Source organism: Eschscholzia californica, unplaced genomic scaffold, assembly GCF_041429995.1.
Source record: "Eschscholzia californica isolate CP2 unplaced genomic scaffold, dmEscCali1.0.p SCAF_1, whole genome shotgun sequence".
In the NCBI taxonomy this organism is placed as follows: domain Eukaryota; kingdom Viridiplantae; phylum Streptophyta; class Magnoliopsida; order Ranunculales; family Papaveraceae; genus Eschscholzia; species Eschscholzia californica.
The window spans coordinates 55,296,387-55,303,835 of NW_028238198.1; the positions used below are offsets into that span (position 1 = coordinate 55,296,387).

General features: G+C 37.3%; 1 long non-coding RNA gene across 1 annotated transcript; it reads right to left on the bottom strand.

Moving 5' to 3' along the window:
• Positions 1-1,296: 1,296 nt before the first annotated feature.
• Positions 1,297-6,822, bottom strand: LOC147567694 (uncharacterized). The gene is made up of 2 exons (XR_015230820.1): positions 5,800-6,822; positions 1,297-1,361 (listed from the first exon to the last, which is right to left on the bottom strand). It is a non-coding gene; the product is annotated as an uncharacterized LOC147567694 (long non-coding RNA).
• Between the last annotated feature and the right edge of the window lie 627 nt (positions 6,823-7,449).

Below are 7,449 nucleotides of genomic sequence, written 5' to 3' on the forward strand. Positions count from 1 at the left end.
CAAGTTTTAGAATAGACTATACTTAGTCCCTGAGAATTCGATCCCGGTCTTATCGGGTTTTACTATTTGACGCCCGTATACTTGCGGGTGTACCTTTTTGGACACATCATTACACATCTTGAAGTGTTTAAGCCCGATTGGACTAAACGTATCTAAAGGATGTAACTTCTCCTTTAAAGTCAATCACTCCGGCAAGATATCAACGAAGTATCCTTGAACTTAGGAACTTTCACTTATTAAAGATCCGGGATAGACTCGAAGAGAAACCCTAGATACGCAAAAGAGGTAATTCTATTACGGTTTGACGGCCACCACCTCACCACCGCCACTAATCACAGTTGGCCTACCTTCGCCTATGAAAGGCCCCCCACATCGTCCTTTGATGGGCCTAGAAAGTTTCCTAAATAGGTCACCACCCGCAAGTATACGGGCGTCAAGTGATAATTCCGGTAAGTCCGGTTCGTTCCTCAGAGACTAAGTGAAACCTATTCTAATACTTGGAAGTAAGACGGTTTTTGTTTTTGAAAATTTGTTTTGGTGATAAAATATAAAATAACGGAAATAAAAATGAACTCAAATGGGGGAGAGGACCTAGGATTTTAGAAATTCACCACATAAAATCACCTTTAGAAACAAATACTTAAAATGGTTAATTCTCTTCTTTTTTTTATAACTCAGAATTTCGGATAATGAACTATCTTAATTCCGGGAGATGTTTTCGTTAAAACCGAATAAAACATAACAATGTAATCATTTTATTTTAAATAAATAAATCTCTAAACTACTATTTATCAATTAATAAGCATGAACCGTCAAATGATTTAACATAAGCACGATGCATCAAATCGCAAAGTATAAATAGTGAAAAGAAAATCTATTTATCAAACTAAAACGAATTAAACTATGAAGCATTAATCAAGAGTTAATCAATAAAAATTATATCTCTAAAAGATCAAAAATGGGTTTCATCGTAAAACCCTAGATGGAGAGTCTTAGCTAATCATGATCGAGATTTAAATAAATATGAATAATAAAAGAGAATGGAAGAAAACTTAACTTTTTCTCGCTGATTTTCCTCTGTGCAGCCAAACAGACCCTTAAGGAAAATAATTTTCTCGTCTTCTCGGAAAATACTTCCCTGTGAGAAAATTATTTTCCTCAACTGGTTTTTTCTCTTTCTCTACTGTTTTCTCTTTATTTCTCACTCTAACCTTTCTCTTTCTCTCTCTAAAACAATACTATAACTCTCTTTTTCTCTCTTTAACCAAAACAGTAAAGAAATAAGAAGAAAGAATAGATTTAAAAGCTTGGTTTATTAATTCAAAATCTCTCTCTCTCTCTATACAGTAGCCTCTCTCTCTCTCTTAACTCTTTCTAACAAATCTTCTCTCTCTCACAAAGAGAAGGATTAGAAGAAGAACAAGAAACAAAGACAGAAACTCTAACTCTCCAAACTCTCTTTCTCTCTATCTCTCTCAATTTAAATCACTACTCTGTTTCTCTTTCTCTTTTTACTTTCTCTCACAAAAAGATTAATGATGAACCTAAAAGGTTACCCTAAATAGGTCTATACCCGCAAGTGCACGGGTGTCAAGTGGAGTGATTCGTTGTAGCAACGTTAGAACCGCATCTATTTTCCTCGTCCGTCAGATCATGTGATATTAGGATGGTAAAAAGCTTCGCGTCACAAGGGATCATATCCTGAGGAGGATCCGATTGTACCTCGCACGTCCCACCAGGGTCCCGACAGTGGCCCGACTATTTCAAGTTGCCGTCAGATTCCACCCCTTCACCCGCTGGATCAGCGCCACGCGTCCTCTCAGCACATGGTCAAATGATATTTTTGACCCAAACTTTGACTCGCCCTATCTCTCTCGTCCGAACTCCGATTTAACCTCAGTTTTCACCAACGGACTTGTCATGGACTCCACTTCTCATCCTAGCACTAGCATTGGCTAAGATTTCCAAGACCAGAAAATGACCATAATGTCCCTCGCCTGTCTTTTTTTTTTTCCGATTTTAGCTATTTTTCGAGCTCAATTCCATAGAAGACACCTGGACAAAAGAAACAAACAATTCATCAGAGTAACTGCTCGAATTGGACTAACTAGCCCGAGTTAAGAGATTCAGATGGGACATCTTCATGGCTCATCAAACATCCCCAAACTTAGATTTTGCTAGTCCTCGAGCAAAAATAAAACTAAACCAAACTCACCACTTTCGTAGGGAATCACGATTGCACTTAGCACGTGCAACAAGCCGTTAAACCTCTAGGTTACCCTAGAGGACGAGTTTTGTCTCGTGAGGGTTTGCAGTGAACGTACCCACAAAATTCCAAAAATGTCAAAAATACAGAAGGGTCTAAATAAGATATGAACTAAAAATGTTTATCCGGTAAATATTCGAAGGTTAATAGAAATGAAATCTAAGTCGACCAAACCATACAAATGCTAAAAACTCCTTCATTAGTAATCAAGACTCGAAGTGCACGTGACCAGCCAATATGAATATCATTTCGGTTTAGAACAGACAAGACTTTGATTACCCTCTCAATACATTTCGCCTCGACTGTTGCCTCACGGTCATACACTCAAAAATTAAAGTCACTCAGAAATGGCTCACTCAATGTGTGAGTATGAGTATGAAAGAAAACTCAACACATGAAAAAGATGGACTGAAAATTTGGTGGACGACTGATCTCATAGGAAGGAAACAACCACTAATATGGAATGGGGGAGCTAACTAACTCTTCTCACCTGATCTACTATCTAACAATGCTCCCTAGAGGTCGATAGACACTAATGAGGATATGACTAGAACTCCTGAGAACTTGACGTCTTCAAATCTTTAAGAACTAATTCAAGGGATAAACACTTAAACTAAACAAACACACTTTTTTTTTTTTGATTTTTCTATTTCTTTCTTTTTTTTTTTTTTTTCTCTTTTTTTTTTTTTCAATACGCTTCTGGTAATAAAACTCAAAATACACTTAACACTTTCCCTGGGTATAATTCTTTCCACCTTGCTTCATGCTTATTCTCAGGGTTCTAAATGATGAGGTTCCTATCTTCTTCTAGTTGACACTGTTTTCAAGTTTCTCAGACTACAAGAGAAAGGTTTACTTTCTGATAACATCCCTAGTGGTTGTAAAGTTTGAACTCAAGAGATCAAATGAGTTCTTCTTTCAATATTGCGAGGTTGAGTAGCTCTTCACTCTACTCGGAGTTAGCTCAGAAGAGATCACTCAAAACAATAAGAAAGGCTCAGAATCTCACATGGGTTAAGTCTCCACTAATGATCAATTAAGTTCTCTCAGAAAAGTCTACTCTTCACCTATCTAACACTCACATGGCTAGTGCACAGACAACCTCAAGACTCGAAATTCGTGGAAAAACCTTTAGCAAAAGTGTAGTACAACCAACTAGACTCTATAACTATTAACAAACAAAAACAACTAGACTCACATTTTCAATCCAAAAATTAAAAAAATTTGAAAAATTTTGAACCCATTTGAATTTTTGAAATAAGGACTTAGCAAAAAATTCATTCCCCTAACATCCCCAAACTTAAACCGAACATTGTCCTCAATGTTCTGAAGACTATGCAAAAATAACAGGGTGAAGGGAGAGATATTACCCGATTCAGCGTCCTCTGCATGGGTTGCCTCCCAGAAAGCGCTAAGTTTAACGTCTTCAGCCAGACGAAACAGATGGTTCGAAAAATAGAAAAAAAATATACCTACTGGATTACAAATATGTGATCAACTGTAAACCAACAGTCGATACATTTGTGGGTCCACCCAAAACACAAAGTTTTCAGTGAACGATAGTCTCACATTTTCGTAACTTGGTGATAGTGTAAGTGAGACTATCAAGAAAGAAGGGCAATCCCCAAACTTAGACGACAATAAGGTCGTTAAGTTTGGCACCGCACTAGAGAGATCAAAAACCGGATAAAAGGGGTCATTATATTGATGATAGACATCGGGAGAGAGTGTTTCAAAATCTACACATGTATCTGAAAGACAAAATGCACAATTATATAGAGGACTATCAATGATACCCGGATTTCAACTAGGGTTCTCTAAAACAGGTACTTCGGATTCCTTCAATGGAGAAACCCTACTATCAGACTCAAAGTCCCTAGAAGTCGGGTCGGACAGACATTCTGTAATCTCTTTTATCACGATGTAATCGGGGTCCTCTAAAAATTCTAGATCATCGTCTAAGTCAGACGGGTCATTACACTCATTTAACAAATTGGTCAACCATGATTCATCGTCCTTAAGCGAGTCAGGCGACTTCAAATCAACAACCTCTCCATGTTGGGACCACGATCTATCCATCTCTCTTTCAATTTTTTTTTTTTTTTTTTTTAAACACGAAAACCGAGGAAGCACTACGAAGATCTTATGAAAAGTACCCACTAACAGGGGATTCGTGGGTGATTAGAGAAAGTTACCTCCCGTTCGAGACGGGCGACGACCTTTGCAGACGACCCGGGCCACTCTCCCCGCGAGTGTTCGAACCCGAGGCTTCGTTTGATTTTCGGTTACAATTTAAAAGCCCTCCAATTTAGGGTCAAAACAAAAGAAAGTACTAAAAAGTCTAAGTCTCTCTCTCACCAAAATAAAAACAAAAAATTAAAAAAAATGTAAATTTCTTCTTTTGAGGTCCTCCTCCTTGTTGCGCCTCCTCTTTAGCTCCTTAGTGCTCTACACACCAAAAATAGAAAAGCAAGTCAAAGTATTCAAAAAGTCAAAACTTACCAAAAATAAAAACTTTCCAAGATTAGAACAAATTTAAAACATAATCCCCGGCAGCGGCGCCAAAAACTTGATGGGCCTAGAAAGTTCCCTAAATAGGTCACCACCCGCAAGTATACGGACGTCAAGTGATAATTCCGGTAAGTCCGGTTCGTTCCTCAGAGACTAAGTGAAACCTATTCTAATACTTGGAAGTAAGACGGTTTTTGTTTTTGAAAATTTGTTTTGGTGATAAAATATAAAATAACGGAAATAAAAATGAACTCAAATGGGGGAGAGGACCTAGGATTTTAGAAATTCACCACATAAAATCACCTTTAGAAACAAATACTTAAAATGGTTAATTCCCTTCTTTTTTTTATAACTCAGAATTTCGGATAATGAACTATCCTAATTCCGGGAGATGTTTTCGTTAAAACCGAATAAAACATAACAATGTAATCATTTTATTTTAAATAAATAAATCTCTAAACTACTATTTATCAATTAATAAGCATGAACCGTCAAATGATTTAACATAAGCACGATGCATCAAATCGCAAAGTATAAATAGTGAAAAGAAAATCTATTTATCAAACTAAAACGAATTAAACTATGAAGCATTAATCAAGAGTTAATCAATAAAAATTATATCTCTAAAAGATCAAAAATGGGTTTCATCGTAAAACCCTAGATGGAGAGTCTTAGCTAATCATGATCGAGATTTAAATAAATATGAATAATAAAAGAGAATGGAAGAAAACTTAACTTTTTCTCGCTGATTTTCCTCTGTGCAGCCAAACAGACCCTTAAGGAAAATAATTTTCTCGTCTTCTCGGAAAATACTTCCCTGTGAGAAAATTATTTTCCTCAACTGGTTTTTTCTCTTTCTCTACTGTTTTCTCTTTATTTCTCACTCTAACCTTTCTCTTTCTCTCTCTAAAACAATACTATAACTCTCTTTTTCTCTCTTTAACCAAAACAGTAAAGAAATAAGAAGAAAGAATAGATTTAAAAGCTTGGTTTATTAATTCAAAATCTCTCTCTCTCTATACAGTAGCCTCTCTATCTCTCTTAACTCTTTCTAACTAATCTTCTCTCTCTCACAAAGAGAAAGATTAGAAGAAGAATAAGAAACAAAGACAGAAACTCTAACTCTCCAAACTCTCTTTCTCTCTATCTCTCTCAATTTAAATCACTACTCTGTTTCTCTTTCTCTTTTTACTTTCTCTCACAAAAAGATTAACAAAGAAAAGAAAATAAAAAAAAGAAGATGAATTAAATCCGAGAAGAGACTCTCCCTCCCTCTCTCTCTCTCTCTCTCTCTCTCTCTAAAATTTATTATTGAAGCCCAGAGAGGAATAAGAACAGAGAAATTATATCTCTCTAGAGCTCCCTGTTTCTTGCTGTCCCAAGATGAGTTCCTCTTAGCTCTCTTCTCTCTCTGTCTTATACCAGCCAAACCGAGAATCCCAATCTCTCTCCAATATTTTGATCCGAGAAAGAAAATAAATCCAACTCCCATCAATTATCTTTTCTCTTTTGAATTTGATTTCGAAATCTTCTTTTAATAGCAAGAACAAAAATCTTCATCCAGCCGGGCTCTCTAAATCAACCAAGCTCCATTCTTTCTTTATTCATCTCTGTTTTTATTCTTCTCATCTCTCTAAAATATTTCTTCATCAACTCACTAATCTTTGTTGTTTTAGGAGATAAAGATGAGAGAAAGAGAAAGATCATCAATCCAAATCAAGAGAAAATACTTTCTCTATTTTAAAATCTCTTTCCTTCTTTGATTTCAGCCGAAATCTGATCTCCTTCTCCATCTCTGTTTAGATTGTAGAGAGAGAAGATATTTCTCTCTTTCTCTCCTGTTGAGTGGGAAAATCTTCAAAGTCCTATTCTCTTTCCATCTCGGTTTTATATCTCCTTCCATTAGAAATCGTTAACCGAGAGCTTTCTCTCTCTCTATAGGATTCGATCTCCAAATCTTCCATTTTCTTCCTCTGTCATATGTTTTTTTTAAAGAAAGAGATAACAACAAATTGAGAAGGAAATATAGCATATCGGTTACCCAATCAGAAGCGTGAGAAATGGCCAATATTTGGTTGTGGCGTGTCCAGAAGCACAATATGGTGCAGCAGCAGCAATATAACAAAGTGAGACGCACAATTTGGAGCCACGATACAACACGGATTGCACGGAAGCCGTCAGATCACAGTATGTGCGGAGATGAAGGCTTGGAGCACGGGACCATTCTAGTAGAAACTTACGTCACGAAGCACCGTAGCAGAACCTGTTGATCCCGTCACTACCAGCTGGCGTCAAGTGGAGTGATTCGTTGTAGCAACGTTAGAACCGCATCTATTTTCCTCGTCCGTCAGATCATGTGATATTAGGATGGTAAAAAGCTTCGCGTCACAAGGGATCATATCCTGAGGAGGATCCGATTGTACCTCGCACGTCCCACCAGGGTCCCGACAATGGCCCGACTATTTCAAGTTGCCGTCAGATTCCACCCCTTCACCCGCTGGATCAGCGCCACGCGTCCTCTCAGCACATGGTCAAATGATATTTTTGACCCAAACTTTGACTCGCGCTATCTCTCGTCCGAACTCCGATTTAACCTCAGTTTTCACCAACGGACTTGTCATGGACTCCACTTCTCATCCTAGCACTAGCATTGGCTAATATTTCCAAGACCA